Here is an 18,903-nt window from a genome sequence, read left to right on the forward strand (position 1 = left end):
CACGTCATCTAGTTCATTCCTTTTATGGCTGCGTACTGTCCTACAGAATGTCTGAGCTGTTGTTTAACCAGAAACCTGTTGCCAGACATCTGGCTGTCTCTCTGTTTTGTTTGAAGTCCTTGCTCCTCTGCCTTCACGCACTCCTGTGGAAGGTTCTGCAGACAACTGTGGCCGACAGAATAATAGCCTCCCAAATATGCCCACGCCCTGATCCTCAGAACCTGGGAATCTGTTTTGTTACGTGGCGAAGGACTTGCAGGTGTGATGAGTGACGACTCCTAGGACGGGGCGCCTCTCCTGGATTAGCAGGTGGGCCCCATATAATCACAGCGCTCCTTGTAGGAGGAGTTACAGCAGGGGGTGTGTGAGGAAGCAAGGGTCAGAGGAGTGCTCTTGCCAGAAGGAGGCCACAAACCAGAGAACACAGAAGCCTCTAGAAGCCGGAAAAGGCAGGGAAACGGTTCTCCTCTAGAGCCTGCAGAAAGAACGCCGCTTTGCCAGCCTATTTAAGACTTCTCACCTCCAGAACTGTAAGAGAATCCGTTTGTGGATTTTTTTTTTTCAAACTTTTTTCTTCTGGTAAAATACATGTCATGTAAAATCTACTTGTCTTAACCATGTTTAAGTAAACCGTTTAGTGGCATTAAATATTCATAACGTTAGGCAGCCATCAAGACCGTCCATCTCATAACTCTTTTACTTGCAAAACAGAAACTCCGTATCTATCAGTGACTCCCCCTTCCCCCCTCCCCACTGCCAACCAAGATTTCACTTTCTGTCTCTCTGATTTTACTACTCTAAGATTCTCATGTAGTGGAATCATACAGTATTTGTCTTTTGGGGGCTGACTTCTTTCTCTTAGTGTCTTCAGATTTCATCCATGTTTTAGCAGGTGTCAGAATTTCCCTCCTCTTTAAGGCTGAATAATATTTCATTGTGTGGTGGTGGATTTCCAGGGGGGACTGAGATAGTCATTCTTAGCTGAGACACCAAGAGGTGGCAGCTGATTCCAAGCAGAAATCCAGCTGACAACATATCAACGAATTGGAATCAGCTGACAATGTAAAAGATACCCATGAAAAAAATCAGTGACAATTTTATCTAACTTGTGATGTTTAAATTTAACAAAAGAGGGGTGCCTGGGTGGCTCAGTCGGTTGGGCATCCTACTCTTGGTTTCAGCTCAGGTCGTGATCTCATGGTTCGTAAGTTCGAGCCCCAGATGGGGCTCTGTGCTAACAGCACGGAGCCTGCCTGGGATTCTCTCTGCCCCTCCTCCACTCTCTCTGTCTCTCAAAATAAATAAACTTAAAACATTCTTTTTAAAATTTAACAGAAGTGTTTATAACAGATTTCTGAAGGAAATCAAGTCTGTTTTTAGGGGGTTTTTTGTTTGTTTTTTTAAATATAAGTGGGCTAGATCAAAGCTAACTTGATTTGATGTAGACTTTTCAGAAACAAGTGGGTAAATCTTAGGGGTTACACTAGCCACTGGAGACACAAACATACATGAGAAATTCTGTGCTCTTAATGGTCAAAAACTAGTATGTAAAACTCTATAGAAGATTTCATTAAAACAGTTCAGAAAAGGTAGCTCCTTTCCACAGATATTCTACAGACTTTGCTAGTTGTGGATTCTTCTCATTGCTGTGCTGTTTAAAAAATTTTTTTTTTAAGTTTTAAAATCATCCACTCATCTGTCAACGGACATTGGGGTTGCTTCTATGTTTTAGTGCTTGTGAATAATGCTGCCATGAACTTGGGTCTACAAACACCTCTTTGAGACACTGCTTTCAATTCTTTTGGGTGTACATCAGAAGTGGAATTGCTGGGTCATATGGTAATTTTAACGTAAATGTTTTGAGGAACCTTCATACTGTTAACAATAGTGACTATGCCATTCTACATTCCCACCAGCCAATTTCTCCACATCTTTCCCGACTCTTGATGTTTTCTGGTTTTGATAGGAGCCATCTAATGGATGTGGGATGGAATCAGATACCCCATTTGCTTAGCATCTCCCTCATGAGTAGTAATTGTTGTGCATCTTTTCATGTGCTTGTTGGCTGTGTACAAGTATCCCCTGCTTTTCAAGAGTTCCATGCTGTGCCATTTTTCTTTTGCGAAAGACCTGTTCTCCCTAAGCGAATGAAATCTGAAGAGGATTTTCGCTTTTGTTAAAAGGCAAAAAGCAGAAATAGCGCTCTGCATTTGTTTTGCCGTGAGCCTTTATGGAGACAGCGTGCGGTCTGAACAGCTAGTGGTCCCGCCAAGCTCCTTCCCCGGGAACCACACTCAGCATCAAGCTGACAGAGCTTTGAACTGTGTCTCTGAGCGTCTGTGCTTTATCTCCGTTTACTTTGTGCATCCGTTAGCAAGATGTGTCCTAAAGCATCACAAAAGCCTACGGGGGGTATTATTTTGAGTCTGGGAAGGCTCAAAACTTTTCCATATAAATTAATGATAACTGCTTCTTCGCTTCACAACATTTTGGCTTGAGAAAAGTTTCATAGGAACCCTCTGCTTCCAGGTAGTGGGGGAAACCGGCATCATCTTTGGAGAAATGTCGGTTCGAGCCCTTGGCCCATTTTAAAATCAGATTGTTTCTTGTTGTTTTAGTTCTCTATATATTCTAGATATTAATACTTAATCATATATATGATTTGCAAGCAGTTTCTCCCATTATATGGGTTGCCTTTCTATTCTGTTGATGGTGTCTTTTGATGCACAAAAATGAAGTTCAATTGACCTACTTTTCCTTTTGTTGATTATACTTTTGGTGTCCTATGCAAATTCAATGTCCTGAAGCTTTTGTCCTATGGTTTTCTTCTAAGAGTCTTAGATCCTATATTTAGATCTTTGATCCATTTTGAGTTAATTTTTGTATGTAATATTAGGTAAGGGCCCACCTTCATTCTTTTGCATGTGGACATCCAGTTTTCCCAGCACCATTTGTTAGAAAAAAACTATCCTTTTCAAATTAAATAGTCTTGGCACCCTTGTCAAAAATCTTCTGACCGGGGCACCTGGGTGGCTCAGTCGGTTGAGCGTCTGGCTTCGGCTCAGGTCATGATCTCACGGTTTGTGAGTTCGAGCCCCGCATCAGGCTCTGTGCTGACAGCTCGGAGCCTGGAGCCTGCTTCGGATTCTGTATCTCCCTCTCTCTGCCCCTCCCTCACTCACGCTCTGTCTCTCTCTCTCTCTCTCTCTCTCTTTCAAAAATAAATAAACATTAAAAAAAAAAAAATCTTCTGACCATAGCAGCTCCTGGGTAGCTCAGTCAGTTAAGTGTCTGACTTGGGCTCAGGTCATGATCTCATGATTTGTGAGTTCAAGCCCTGCATTGGGCTTTGTGCTGTCTGGGCTCTGTGCTGACAGCGCAGAGCCTGCTTTGAATCCTTTGTCTCCCTCTCTGTTTCTGCTCCTCCCCTGTTCATGAGTATGTGCGTTCTCTCTATCTCCCTCTCAAAAATAATGTTAAAAAAAATACTTTGAGTATATATGTGAGGGTTTATTTCTGGATTTTCTGTTCTATTCCCTTGTTCTATTCACTTGACCCTGTCTTTATGCTAATGCCATGCTGTTTTGCTTACTGTAGCTTTGTGGTAAGTTTTGAAATCACAAAGTGTGAGTCCTCCAGGTTTGATCTTTTTCAATATTGTTTTAGCTATTCCAGGTTTCTTAAGATTTCATGTGAATCTTAAAATAGGATTTTCTATCTCTGCAGAAGCATCGTTGGGATTTTGATGGATTGCAATGACTCCGCAGATCACACTAGGTAGTATTAACCGCTAAACAGTATTATGTATTTTAAAACAGTATTATGTAAAATAAAAAAACAAAAAAACAAAAAAAACAGTATTATGTATTTTAATCCATGAACATGGGATGTGTTTACTTCTATGTCTCCTTTAAATTTTTTCAGTGATGTTTTGTAGTTTTCGTTGTACAAATCTTTTACCTCCTTCATTAATTCCTAGGTATTGTACTCTTTTGGATGCTGTTATAAATAAAATTTTCCTAATTTCCTTTTCAGACCGTTCACTGCTAGTGTATAGAAATGCAACTGATTTTTATGCATTGACTTTGTATCCTGCTACTTTGCTGAGTTCATTTATTACTTCTAACAGTTTTTTTTTTTTTTTCTTATGCAGTCTTTGGTGTTTCTTACATGTAAGGTCCTATTATCTGTGAATGGAGATCTTTTTTCTTTCCAGTTTGGATGCCCTTTATTTCTTTTTCTTGCCTAATACCTCTTACCAGAACTCTGAGTACTGCATTGAATAGAAGTAGTGAGAACAGGCATCTTTGTCTTGTTCCTGATCTTAGAGGAAAAGCTTTAGTCTTCTACCGTTGAGTATGATGTTTGGCTGTGGGTTTTGCTTACATGGCTTTTATTATTTTGAGGTAGTTTCCTTCTGTTTAAGTGTTTTTATCATGAAGCAGTGTTGAATTTTGTCAAATGCTTCTTCAGCAGTGATTGAGGAAGTCATCTGGGTTTTTTTCCCCTTCGTTCTGTTAATGTGCTGTATTACACTGGTCAATTTTTGTATGTTGAACCATTCTTGCACTAGGGGAGTAAATCCCACTTAGTCAGGGGGTATAATCCTCTTAATATGCTGAATTCAGCTTGTGAGTATTTTGTTGAGGATTTTTCCATCAATGTTCATAAGGGCAATTGGTCTGTAGTTTTGGTTTTGGGTTTTTTTGTTTTTGTTTTTTGTCTGTTTATTTGTTTGTAGTGTCTCTGTCTTCAGTATCAGGGTAATGCTGGCCTAATAGAATGACTTAAGAAATAGTCCCTTCTCTTCAGTTTTTTGGAGAAGCTTGAGGAAGACTTCTGTTTCTTTACTTGTTTGGTAGAATTCACTTAAACCATCAGGGCCAGGCTCTTCTTTGGGGAAATGTTTTTTAATTTTTTTTTGACGTTTATTTATTTTTGAGAAACAGAGCATGAGAAGAGGAGGTGCAGAGAGAGAGGGAGACACAGAATCCAAAGCAGGCTCCAGGCTCCAGGCTCCGAGCTGTCAGCTCAGGGCCCAATGCGGGGCTCGAACTCACGAACCATGAGATCATGACCTGAATCAAAGTCAGATGCTCAACCAACTGAGCCACCCAGGCACCCCTCTTTGGGGAAATTTTTGATTACTGATTTAGTCTCCTTACTAGTTACATGTCTGTTCAGATTTTCTATTTTTTCATGATTTAGTCTTGGTAGATTTATGTTTCTAGGAATTTGTCCATTTCATCTAGGTTTTCCAACTTCTTGGCATACAATTGTTCATAGTGCTCTCTGAGGCCTCTTTATTTCTATAAAATCTGTAGTAACATCCCTCCTTTTAGTTCTGATTTTAGTAATTTGCCTTCTCTCTTTTTCTTAGTCCATCTAGCTAGAATTTTATCAATTTTGTTGGTCAAAGAACCAATTTTTGGTTTTATTGACTTCCCCTCCCCTCTATTTTTCTATTTTCTTTAAATTTTTTTTAATGTTTATTTTTGAGAGAGAGAAACAGAGCATGAGCAAGGGACAGGGGGTTAGGGGGAAGGGGGAGAGAGAGAGAGAGAGAGAGAGAGAGAGACCGACCTAGAATCAGAAGCAGGTTCCAGGCACTGAGCTGTCAACACAGAGCCCAACCCGGGGCTTGAACTCCCAAACCACAGGATCATGACCTGAGCCAAAGCTGGACACTGAACTGACTGAACCACCCGGGTGCCCCTATTTTTTTTTTTAAGATTTTAATTTTTGGGGAGGGCACCTGGGTAGCTCAGTTGGTTAAGCGTCTGACTTCGGCTCAGGTTATGATCTCGCGGTCTGTGAGTTCGAGCCCTGCGTCGGACTCTGTGCTGACAGCTCAGAGCCTGGAGCCTGTTTCAGATTCTGTGTCTCCCTCTCTCTCTGCCCCTCCCCCGTTCATGCTTTGTCTCTCTCTGTCTCAAAAATAAATAAAAACATTAAATAAAATTTAAAAAAAAGATTTTAATTTTTTTAAGTAATCTCTACACTCACATAGAGATCAAACTTATAACCACAAGATTAAGTCACATGCTCTATCGACTGAGCGACTGAGCGAGGCGAGCCACCACTTTCTCTTGTCAATCTCCTGTTTTTCTGCTCTAATCTTGATTATTTGCTTCCTTCAGCTAGCTTTGGATTTAGTTCTTTTTCTAGTTCCTTAAGTTGTAGAGTTAGGTTCTTGATTTGAGATCTTTCTTGTTCAAGTGTGTATAGCTATGAATTTTCCTTTACGACTATTTTTGCTGCATTCGTTTTGGTATGTTGTTGTTTTGTTTTGTTTTCATATTTAAGTATTTCCTAACTTCTCTCGTGATTTCTTTGATCCATTGGTTATTTACGAATGTGTTTGTTTATGATCCACATACTTGTGAATTTTCCTGTTTTCCTTCCGTTACCAATTTCTGATTTCATCCCATTGTATTTGGAGAAAGTAGGAGTTCTTTTTAAATCTACTGATACTTAATTTTTTTTTTTGAGACTTAATTTTTGTGGCCTAACATATAGTCTATCCTGAAAAATCCCTGTGTACTTGAGAAGAATGTGTATGCTGCTGTTGGTGAGTAGAGTGTTCTGTCTGTCAGATCTAGTTGGTTTATTGTGTCTATTTCCTTCTGTCTGGTTGCTGTATCCCTTACTGAGATTGGTGTATTAAAGTCTCCAACTATTACTATAGAACTGTGTTTCTGTCTTCAATTCTGTTTGGTTTTGCCTTACATATTTGGATCGTCATTAGATATGTAAATGTTTACAACTGTTAAATTTTCTTGTTGTATTCCAGCTTTTAATATATAATGTCCTTCTTTGTTTCTGGTAGCCATTTTTGATTGAAAGACCTTTTTGTCTGACAGTAAGATAACCATCTTCTCTTTTGCCTTCTCTTTGCGTGGAATACCTTTTCCCATTCTTCAGATCTATTTGTGTCTTTAAATCTAAAGTGAGTCTCTTGCAGACAGCATATAGTTGGGTCATGTGTGTTTATCCATTTTTGCCAATCTAGGTCTTTTGACTATTTAAAAGTAACTATTGGTAAGGAGGGACTTTTGTCATTTTGTTTTCTATACAACTTAGGGCTTTTTTTTTTTTTTTTTTGTCCCTCATTTGTCCCTCATCACAGTCTTCCTTTGTGTTTGTATTAGTTGACTTTTTATTTATTTTTTAATTCCTAATTTCCTTTTGTGTATGACTATTTCCCTTGTGGTCACCATGGGCATTACACTTGATATCCTAAAGTTCTTTAATTTGAATTTATACAAAAAAACTCTGCTCCTTTACAGCTCCACCCTTGCTGTTATCACAAAAAAATACCTTTATACATTATATACCCAAAAATGTAAACTAATGATTTTTAATGCATTAGTCTCTTAAATTATGCAGAAAAAAAAAGTGGAGTTACAAGCCATGGTTACAATAATATTAGCTTTTATAATCGACCATGTATTTACCTTTATTGAGATCTTTGTTTCTTCATTTGGCTTCAAGTTCCTGTTGAGTGTTCCTTCTTTTCACCCTGTAGGAATCCCCTGAGCATTTTTGGCAAGACACATCTAGTCACAGACTCCTTCCACTTTTTTTAGCTGGAAATGTCTTCATTCTCCCTCACTTTTGAAGGACAGTTTTGTTAGTTACAGGACTCTTGGTTGACAGTGTTTTCTTTTAGCCCTTTAAATATATCTGCTCACTGTACTCTGGCCTCCAAAAATTTTTGAGGAGAAATCTGCTGATAATCTTATTACGGATCCCTTGTACATGACGAGTAGCTTCTCTCTCCTGCTGCTTTTGCGAGTTTGTCTTTTGATGGTTGATATGTGTTGTGTGGGTTTCTTTGAATTCATTTTACTTCATTTGTGGAGCTTCTTGGAGGTTTATATTCATGTGTTTCATAAAATTTGTTAAGTTTCCATCCACTATTTCTTCACATGTTCTCTCTGGCCTCCCCCAGTTTCCATTCTTTTTCTCTCAATTTCCATTCTTTTTCTCCCAATTTCCATTCTTTTCCTCCTTTCCACACTGGCTCTTCCCTCCTTCTGGGACTCCCAAAAAGTGTATGTTGTATACTTCATGGTATCCCACAGGTTCCTCAGTCTCTGTTCACTTTTCCTCATTCTCTTTTCTTTGGTTTCCTCAGACTCTGTCATTTCCTTTGTCCTATATTCAAGATTATTCCGGATTCTTCTGCCAGCTCAAATCTGTCTTTGAATCCCTCTAGTGAATTTTTCACCTCAATTATTGTTCTTTTCAGCTCAATTTCTTTTGGCATCTTTAAGACTGTTCTTTTTAAAGTGTTTTAAGACTGTTGTTTAGGAGGCGCCTGGGTGGCTCAGTCGGTTAAGCATCCGACTTCGGCTCAGGTCATGATCTCGCAGTCCGTGAGTTCGAGCCCCGCGTCAGGCTCTGTGCTGACAGCTCGGAGCCTGGGGCCTGCTTCAGATTCTGTGCCTCCCTCTCTCTCTGACCCTCCCCCGTTCATGCTGTCTCTCCCTGTCTCAAAAATAAAATAAAACGTTTAAAAAAATTAAAAAAAAAAAAAAAAAGAGTTGTTTAGTATATTTGCCATTAGGTCATTGTAAGAGACTGTGTTGATTTACTTTTTCCCTTTGGATGGACTGTACTTTTTATTTCTTTGTAAGCTTTGTAAATTTTTGGGGGAAAAACTGCATATTTTGAATTCTTAAAGTTTCTATTTATTTTTGAGAGAGCAAAAGCAGGAGAGGGACAGAGAGAAGGAGAGATGGAATCCCAAGTAGGCTCCACACCATCAGAGCAGAACCTGATGTGGGGCTCGAACTCACAAACTGTGGGATTGTGACCTGAGCCAAAACTAAGAGTCGGACCTTCCACTGACTGCACCACCCAGGAACCCCCGATTTTTTTTAATTAAGTAGTCTCCACATTCAACATGGGGCTTGAACCCATGACCCTGACATCAAGAATCACATGCTCTACTGACTGAGCCAGTCAGGTGCCCATGGATACTTGAATTTAATTATATTGTAAATGTGAAGATCAGATTCCCCCTGCTTCCCAGGGCTTGTTGGGGATTTGCTTTGTTCTTTAAATTTTGTTTATAACTTAAAAAAAAAAATCTTTGTAGACTGCGGCACCTGGGTGGCTCAGTCGGTTGAGTGTCCAACTTCTGCTCATGATATCCCAGTTCATGAGTTTGAGACCCACATCGGGCTTTCTGCTCTCAGTGCAGAGCCCACTTCAGATCCTCTGTACCCCTCTCTTTGTCCCTCTCCTGCGTGCGCTCTCTCTCTCTCTCTCTCTCTCAAAAATGGATAAACATTAAAATATATATTTATCCTGTCTCTGTGCCAAGGACCAGCCCTAAGGTATAAAGTTAAGGTCCTGGCTCTTATTTTAGCCTTTCCTTGGGCTTGCATGATCCTTTGCCATTTTCCCCCAAATATGCAGTTGCTTTCAGTGTCTGTGATGGGTTAATTCTACATGTAAACTTGACTATAGTCAGGGATGCCCAAATAATAACGGTATGTGTTATTTCTGGGTCTGTTTGTGAGGGTGTTTCCAAAAGAGACTAGAAGATCAGGAGAACTGAGTAAAGTTCTGCCTTCACCCATGTAGGCGGGTATCGTCCAATCCATTGAGGATCCAAATAAAACAAATAGGCAGTAGAACAGCAAATCATTGTTCTTCTTGAGCTGAGATGTCTATCTCCTCCTGCCCTCAGATCTTAGACCTTCTGGTTCTTGGGACTTTGCACTCCAGTACTCACACCAGCAGCCCCTCACCCCCCTGGTTCTTAGGGCCTCAGCCTCAGACTGAATTATACCAGTGGCTTTCCTCCTTCTCCAGTTTGCAGATAGAGATCATTGGACTTCTCAACCTCCGTAGCATGAACTAATTCCTATATACACACATATATAGGAGATTGATAATATCTACGTATAATATATTGGTTCTTTTTCTTTGGAGAACCCTGAAGAATACAATGTCCTAGTCTTAATGTATGTCTCCCAAACTAGAAAAAGGTAAAAATGAAGGGGAGTGGGGAGGAAGCATCCTGGGCCTTTAAATCCCTTGGAAGTCACTTCAGCTGGAGGGAGAGGGGTTGCAGCAACGGGGGGGGGGGGGGGGGGGGGGGACGGGCACAACGATGGCTCCCTGCCCCTTTGTCTATACTTCTGTGATCAAAGGCAATAATCAGCAATCAGAGCACAGGTCTCTGATATTTGGAGAACGAGGTCCTTTTTCGCCCACTCTGGCCCCTGGAAGCTTATGTAAGCTGTTCCAGGGATATGGGCACAATGATCTACCATGGGGACAGGGAGTGGGTACTTCTGAGCTCAGAGCTGAAACCAACCAAATTAACTGCAATTTAGCTGTCTGAACCTTTCCCCTGGAAGTTACAAGCCTTCAGTAGACTCCAGAGTTCCAAAATATATCTGACAGATTCTACCAATGCAATTGTTGCCTAGGTAGGAAAACCTACTTCTGATGATTCCTACTCCACCATTTTTCCAGAGTCCTCTTAATATGTATTATTTCAAGCAGCCTAGTTTTCAGTAATTGGTTAGAGCAGTGATGAGAAAATAATTCAATAGGAGACCTAAAATTTCTGGTTTAAAAGATAAGCTCCATTTATCATCTTTTATGTACTTATGGTTTCCAACTCGGGCCCTGCCTTCCAGATAAATTTAAGGTATCTATGTACTTCTCAAAATATCAACCCCCGAATGACCCATCTCTGCAGACCCTGCTGACTGGAGCAAAATAAGCATTGTGCTAGATTTGAGCAGCACGTTTGGGCATCTCACGTTAAGCTATGCTCATTATGCTGGAAATGAACCGAACACCTGAAACTTCTCCCTTCACGTCTCTTCTGTCCTGTTCTTGAATCCTTGGTCTGTTTTTCTGACTTTGGGGCATGACTCACCTTTGATTCCTCCTAAACTTCATGTTGTCTAAATAGGTGATGTGTCTCACATCACACTACTGACTGGCTCTTTGTTGCCATTTCAATTCCATGTACTTTCAGAGAAAGGAAAGAGCAGGTAAATCTGGCCCCTTAAATCTCAGAGGAAGGAAGCTAATAGAGGCAACATAATAATATAGTAGGTAAAAGCCTCTATAAAAAAAAAAAAAAAGGCTCAACTTGAGGGCCTAAGATGTGATTTATATGGGAAAGCTTCACAGGAAAGCCTAACATGCTTTCCTAGCCTTGTGCTTTTCTCCATTTGGCCTAAGAATGGTGGACACTCTCATTTCCCCACCCCTAGGACTTCATAGTGGCCCTCCCAGTGGGTCATAAGCAGGAGATTACAAATAAATGAGTTTCCATAATTACTGTGCTGCCAGAGGCTTCTGGTTGTGTCTATTGTGAGGCAAGGGTAGATGAGGATCAGGGCTTTAGAATCTTCTCCAGGTTCAAGTCCTGGTTCTTCTGTAGTGTTGGCCTTGTGACCTCAGGCAAGTGAGCCAGGCTGGCAAGACTCTGGCCCCTGACTCCACTCACCCTCATCCCTGCTTTCACTCTGGAGCCGCACCATACCCCCAACCAGTACACAAATGTACCAAGAACTTCCCAGAGTTTGGGGCTCAGGCAGCCTATAGCGAAGAAGGAGAAATCCTCTGCTACTTTACCAAAGTGGCTGTAGAAAGGGCTATACCAACTCATAGGCATTCCCTCCACCTGCCATCATAGTAACTTCTTGGTTTCTACATCCATTCCAATCCATCGAATGTTCATTCATCTATCACACGCTAAGTGGGAGCCAGCCAGGCATGCACTAGGCTCTGTTCTGAGCCACAGCAATGAATGGGACAGGGACTCCTTCATAGGGCTTTTCTCTTACTGTCATTCATGCCCTTGAGCCTGCAGCTGACTTGGCCAGGAAGAGCAAGCAAGTCTGTGATCCTCAGGCTCAGTCCCTCCTCTGTCGATAGGGATCATAACAGTCCCCATCTCCTAATGTGGTCCTGAAGCTCCACAGGAGATAGAGAAAGGAGGGTTAGTAGCTGGAACTAGACCAGTATCTAGTACATGGTAAGTGTGTTGAATTATATAATCATTATATTCTACTAGAATATAAACTTCCTCAGGGCAAGCCTGATATGAGATTCCTTTTTTTTTCTTTTTTTTAAGATTTTATTTATTGTTGAAAGACCGAGAGAGACAGACCATGGGTGGGGCAGGGGCAGAGAGAGACAGAGACGGAATCTGAAGCAGGCTTCAGGCTGCAGAGCCTGACACAGGGCTCAACCCCACGAACTGTGAGATCATGACCTGAGCCGAAGTCGGAGGCTCAACCAACTGAGACACCCAGGAGTCCTATACTGATAGCAGATTCTTTCATTCATTTCCCTTCCAGAATATAAGAAGGTGGAAAAACACTGAATTAGGAGTGACAAAGCCCAAGTTCAATGATTTGGCCATTACGTAATCATCTAATGACTGTGGATTGGGTTCCTACTCTGTTGGAGCTAGTGTTGAACACAGCAGATGAGCTCCTTGGCCTCATGGAGCTCACAGTCCATGGGGAGGGACAAGTACTCAAAAAGTGAGCACTTAAGTGAATTTCAGACCGTGATCAGGGCGGGAAGAGAAGACCATGACAACTGGTGTAGATTTCTTGTCCCTAGGGGACTGCAGAGCCCAGCAACTCCATGTTGTTGAGCCCCCATGTGTGGGCTTGGAGCCAGGTGAGCCCAGGTTCAAATCCTGGCTCTACCAGCACAGACTCTGAGACCTGGGCCCATCACTCTCCCCTCCAGGTTTTAGCACCCTCCTCTGTAAGATAGTATAGGGTGCTGTGCAGGTGAGCCTGGTCAATGGGAATGGAGGAACTCAGACTGTGTCCCAGACTGAATGTATCCCCTAACTTGATATGCTGAAGGGTGAACCCACAGTATGATGGCATTTGGAGATGGGGTCTTTGGGAGGTAATTAGGTTTTGAGGAGGCCGTGAGGCTGGGGCCCTCATGATGAGATTAGCACCCTAATAAAAGAGGTTGCCTCTCTCTTTGCCTCCCTCCTCCCTGCCTCTTTACATGCATTAAAAGAAGAGATCCTGTGAGCCTGCAGCGGGAGGATGGCCACTGTGCCAAGTGGAGAAGTCTCAGAATGAAACCCACCTTCTCAGTACCTTGATCTTAGACTTCTGGCCTCCAAAAGTGGCAGATCAGGGACGCCTGGGTGGCTCAGTCGGTTAAGCGTCCAAACTTCAGTTCAGGTCCTAAGCCCCCAGTTCATGTGTTCAAGCCCCGCATCGGGCTCTGTGCTGACAGCTCAGAGCCTGGAGCCTGCTTCAGATTCTGTATCTCCCTCTTTCTCTGCCTCTCCCTCACTTGTGCTGTCTTTCAAAAATAAAACATTAAAAAAATTTTTTTAAGTGGCAGACCATGAATTTCTGTTTAAGCCACCCAATCTCTGGTACTTTGTTATGGTGGCCTGAGCTGAGGTGGCACGGCCCCAAGCACGGTGACAGGGTGCACATCCACGGTCCCTGGTTCATTTCTGCCATCAGGTTCAGGGCTGCATTCGGAGCTGTAAGCGCTGTCCGTGTTTCCCTAGGGTGGGTGACCAGCACCGCATCGCCCGTCTGCGGTCAGAACTGAGCACCCGACTCTCCGGGCACAGCCCTGAGCTGATGGGGATCGGTGCCAGGTCACTGTTCTTAGACGCCCTCCTCCAGGGGAAGCCCACTGCATGGCTCCCAAGGCTTTACCGCAGCCCGCAGCCCCTTCCCACCCCACCCAAGTCTGAGGGATGTCCAGAACCTGCTGGCTGTGTGTGTCCATAACACAGTAGGCTGGATTCTTTCCTGCTGTTTAACTTCTGACGAAGCTTTGCTGCAAAAGAAGAGGGGAGATTGGAAGGGGCTCACCCATAGGACAGGACCCAATTTCTAGAGCGTGAGAAACCAGGCAGTGGCGTCCCGAGAGACAGGGTCTCTCACCATACAGGAGAGCAGAGCACCGCAACAGGAAATTCACTCCCCACACAGGTATTGGGTGGCTGCTGTGTGCCAGGCACAGGCGGTGGGGGAAGGGAGGGGCTCTGGGGTACAGACGGGACCCAGACCATGAAGGCACGGAGGTCAGGCTCTGGGATCAACCGTCCTGGGCCAAGCCTAGCTCCTCTACTTGGCATCCCCGAGAAGCCAAGAACATCTGTTGTTTTCTGTCAACATTCATTCTCCATCTGCCCTCCTACCTCTACCCTTATCGTCCTCTGAGAAACCACCCCTTTGACTCACATGGTCCCAGAGAAGCTGATTGTGAGCCCCGTTCCAGGGGAAGCGCACAGGCCCCTCCTCAGCCCATGCCTGTCAATGCCTCTCACTCCCCCTGCCGTGATGCACACAAGTCAGAGCCCGGGACGCACCCCTAGGCACGCATGAGTTCCTGCTGGACCTGAAGCCAGAGAGGAAGTAGGGACCAGGACTTCTGTGTCCATCTGGCCACTAAACAAAACCCCAAAGTAAATCAGACACGGGAGAAGAACCACAGATGAGGAACCAAGGCCTGATGGCTTTTGAGTCCGTGGGTTAGCCGTGCCTGAACTAGCTGGGTTCCCACACTTCCCAGCAACATGAGCAAATTGATGGCTTCTTTTAAATTATTTGTTATAAGCCCGTCAACTTTCTGTTCTAATACACATACCCAGAGCAGTGGCAGGTTTCTAAAATTGGAGTACAAATGAGACCACGGTATTCCAGGTTGTACTCGACGACTCAAGGTTAGTGAGGGACTATTGATAAGGGGCAGGTTGGTGATGGCATCAGAGAATATCTGATGTAGACAGGAAAGCTGCTCACCTAAGTGGCTTTGTGGATACCAGATAAATCCTGACCTTTCCCCCCTCTGTTTTGAGGGTGACTCACAGGCAGACTGGTTGCTCCATGGGTACCTTCAACCTCCCAGGCAGGGGATGGCCAATATCCAGGCAGGCTCACTGGCCCCAGGATCAATGCATTCAACTCCTCCAGGAACAGGATTCTTTATTATTATTTTTTTACTTAAAAGAATTTTTAAATGTTTACTTTTGAGAGAGACAGAATGTGAATAGGGGAGGAGACAGAATCCAAAGCAGGCTCCAGGCTCTAGGCTCTGAGCTGTCAGCATAGAGCCCGATGCGGAGCTCGAACTTACAAACCACAAGATCATGACCTGAGCTGAAGTCAGACGTTTAACCGACTGAGCCACCCAGGCATCCCCAGGAATGGGATTCTTAGATCAAGAGAGGAACAAGGAAAGGCACGTTTCTGGGTAGAGGCTGGCAAAGCGGCAGGAAGAATTCCATCTCCAGATGGGACAGGCAGGAAGCTGCTAGATCTCTGTCAACTAATGGGGCCTGGCTCCCCTAGCTGCTTAATAAACTGATATTTCCACAGTCAAGAATGAATGAATGAATGAGTAAGCAGACCTCACAGAAGAGCAGACTATGGGAGATGGTTATTATACAAGGAATTTCCTGAGACCTCAAACGACCTTGGGACATCACTTGACATGGTGGGTCTCAAATTTGTCATTCAGATTTTTGCCACATTTGCCTGCCACCAATTTTATTTCAAGTAACCCACTTTTTAAAACTTAAATATACTATGGCAAGTGCATGTACAACACAGATGCAATAATTCTAAGCCTAGGCCAGCCTCTCTGTTAAGAAGGATTAATGAGCTGGAGAGGTGTTAAAGACCTCCAGAAGCAGACAGACACTCTGTCTTGGTATAATCAGCACCGAAAGGAATGACTTCCCATGAGATTTACTGCCACTTGAAACCAACTTGTACATCTTGGATGTCATAAGATGTGCTTGTCTTGGGCTGTTGGGACACAGAAACACAGAAATGGAGGGCACGGCAAATCCGTGGCTTGGGACCTCCTAGGCAAAAGGCCACTAGACCACTAGTGACCTATCCTGCTGCCCCTCTGGGCTGCCCTCTGGGACCATCACCTCCCTCTTTCCTTTAGGTTTTGGTCCTTGGTTCACCGGAGGCTGGCTGGGGCTCGGAGTCCAGACTGGGTTGCTCAGAACCCTCCTGTGAAGCTCCCCATCTTGCTACATACTTATTAACTACCCTAATTTCAAAGTAGTAAGGAACACAATATTTCAAATTGTTGACAGCAACCATAGTGTGATATGAAAAATATCTGATGTCTATTGCTGAGACTACTGTGGTCTGTGACCTACAATAAGGTGCATGTAGAGTTTAGTGAAAAGAGAAGTGTAACCTTTTGGGCTTGTTGTTGTAAAAATACAGATTTTATTATTTGGGTAAAGCCAAAAGATGAAGAGATGATTGCCATTGGCTGGGGTACATTTGTTACAGATCTCAAGAGGAGGGGCGGAACGGGAAGGCACTGGAGCCAGTCAGGAGGCAGAGGGAGCAGGGGGGGAAATGTGGGCAAGAGCCTTTATTGTGGTTCCCGTGCAAGGAAGCAGTGAGGCAGGATACGCGGGCTTACGATTGGCTAGTTTGAATCATTCCAAGGGCTCTGAGGCCTAGGAGCTGTCTCTCCTGTCATCCAGGACCTGCCCATGGAGAAATCAAGGAGTGGGAATAGTGGCCCAGAGTACAAAGAGGTGGTTGGGGTATGGGTTTTAGATTTAGATGGTTTTAGATTGAAAGATGTACTCACAGGCTCGACATCATCTCTAGGGGTTAGCCCTGGGAGGGGCAGTCTCTTTAGGCTCAGCAAGTCCCCAGATAGTAAAAACACCAAGAATACATGGTTAATATGTGCATCCGAATTCACAGGCCCCCTGAGTCTTACTTAAGCTGTCAGATTGAGAATCCTGTCTGAGAAAAGCCCAGATGAGAAAGGCAGCCTTAACACCTGAGAGTCAGAGATCCCAAACCCAGTGCCTTGGAGGAACAGGCAGGCGACATCAGTGAAGGCAATGAGCCAAGGACAGCAAGGCTGGGGCTGTGGGACTTATGCCCCACAAAGGCCAGCTGCTTTTAGCCCCAGCCAGTGAGGATTACCCGGGATTACACCATCTTCTGAGCATTCAGGTGAAGCCTGATAACTAAACTCTGCATATGTGTGAAAGAGAGGAAATGAAAAAAAATCACTGATTTTTAAATGTTCGCAATTACTTTTTTAAAAAAGTAAACATTGCATGAATAAGCACATCTCTGAGTTGCAAAGGCCTGGGGCCACCAGCCTTGGTTTTGCCCCTGTCCCAGGGCATCCACTCCCCCAGGGCCATTCTCGCTCATGGGGAATCTCTCCTCTTGCTGCAGGAAACCGTGCCTCCTCTGATTCTGGCTTGGTTTCTTTTGCCTATGGAGTTAAAACTCGAACATTCTTCCAGGCTTAATTTTTCCCTGGTATTCTCGGGAGCAAAGAGAGCATGTGGGGTGACATGGCACAGCTTTTTACAAAGATTTTTTTTCCCCTAAACTTTGAATTTCTGCCCCAAGTCCCTCAAGTTCTCTGACTGTGGGTTTCCTCACTTGGACCAGGAGGCTGACGACAGGGACCCCCACCTGGGGCTGCACTGCCTATTCTAGGAGGTGGTGCAGGCAGTAAGCTGGCCAATTACCGTCTAGGGCCACGAGCCAGAGTTGCTCGGCTTTGTCTCAGCCTCCTTCCAGATTGGCTGTACTGTTAATCCTACCTCACTGGTGGGGAAGTGGAAGCAGGAAGACCATGAACTTGCCTGAGAGCATCCTGAGACAAAGCCGCCTGGGTAGCTCTGAGGCTGGGGGGTACGGGATGGAAGCCACCTGCCTGCCCCACCCAGGAAGCCCCTCCCCCTGGATCTGGCTCACACCAAGAGGGATGTAGAAAGTAGAATAGATGGATCAAAGGCTTAATCATAAAATAAGAAGGACCATTATTCAGCCCTCACGTGTTCAAGGTGGGGAGGCTTGATTCTGTCGAGGAGGCAAACGCCCTGAGAGCAGTTGGTGCCTATCAGGGTGGACCAGGGTGGCAGAGCCTGGCTGCTGTCCAGTGAGGCTGTATCAGTGGGCTAGAGCTGCGGTGACAAGAACCACAGACCAGGGGAGCTTAAACAACCGAGATTTATTTTCTCTCCGTTCTGGAGACATCTGAGATCAAGACGTCTGTAAATTTGGTTTCTTCTGAGGCCTCTCCCCTTGGCTTATAAATGGCTGCCTTCTCCCTGTGTCCCCACACCATCGTCCTCCTGTGTCCACATGTCCTCTTTTTTTTTGAAATTTTTAAATGTTTTTATTTATTTTTGAGACAGAGACAGAGCATGAGGAGGGGGGAGGGGTAGAAAGAGGGGGAGACACAAAATCTGAAGCGGGCTCCAGGCTCTGAGCTGTCAGCACAGAGCCCAATGCGGGGCTTGAACTCATGGAGTGTGAGATCATGACCTGAGCTGAAGTCGAATGCTCAACCGACTGAGCCACCCAGGCGCCCCCACATGTCCTCTTATAAGGACACCACTCTGACTGGATTTCAGCCCACTCTAATGACCTCATTTAAGTTAATCACTTCTTTAAAGACTCTTCTCTAAAGACGGTCACATTCTGAGGTCCTGCGGATTAGGACTTCAGCATGAACTTTGGGGAGGACACAATCTGGCCCATGATGAAGGCACATGAAGCTGACAAGGGTCAGCTCACTGGTCTCCAGGGAGGCACATGGTGCTGGGGGTAGTGGGGGGTGGGAATAGGAGGAGCGGGGACTATGGGAAGCGGGGAGGGGTCAGAGGTGAAACAGAACAAAGCCTCCCCTGGCCCAGGGTGCACTGGGCTTCAACAGGATGCTAGGAGGCCCTCAGGACCTCTCACCACTCAGCTCAGTCCGAGGCCCGCTCACTGTGGCCCCTCTCTTCAGGCACGCAGGAATAGTGCCTCAAGTCTGTAACAGACAATCCAATATGAACTAAGCAAAAGATTTGAATGGAGCCTTTGCAAAAGAAGATACGCTAATGGCCAACAGTAC

The 18,903-nt window shown here is 44.3% G+C and overlaps 1 protein-coding gene across 1 annotated transcript in view; it reads left to right on the plus strand.

Moving 5' to 3' along the window:
- The first annotated feature begins 359 nt into the window (after positions 1 to 359).
- Positions 360 to 18,903, plus strand: part of NDRG4 (NDRG family member 4) — a 79,179-nt gene continuing 60,635 nt past the window's right edge. Inside the window, exon 1 of the mRNA XM_078438838.2 lies at positions 360 to 530. The gene's annotated coding sequence lies outside the window, so the exon portion shown is untranslated. The remainder of the gene's footprint in view (positions 531 to 18,903) is intronic.

Source organism: Panthera onca, chromosome E2, assembly GCF_046562875.1.
Source record: "Panthera onca isolate mPanOnc1 chromosome E2, mPanOnc1 haplotype 2, whole genome shotgun sequence".
Classification (NCBI taxonomy): domain Eukaryota; kingdom Metazoa; phylum Chordata; class Mammalia; order Carnivora; family Felidae; genus Panthera; species Panthera onca.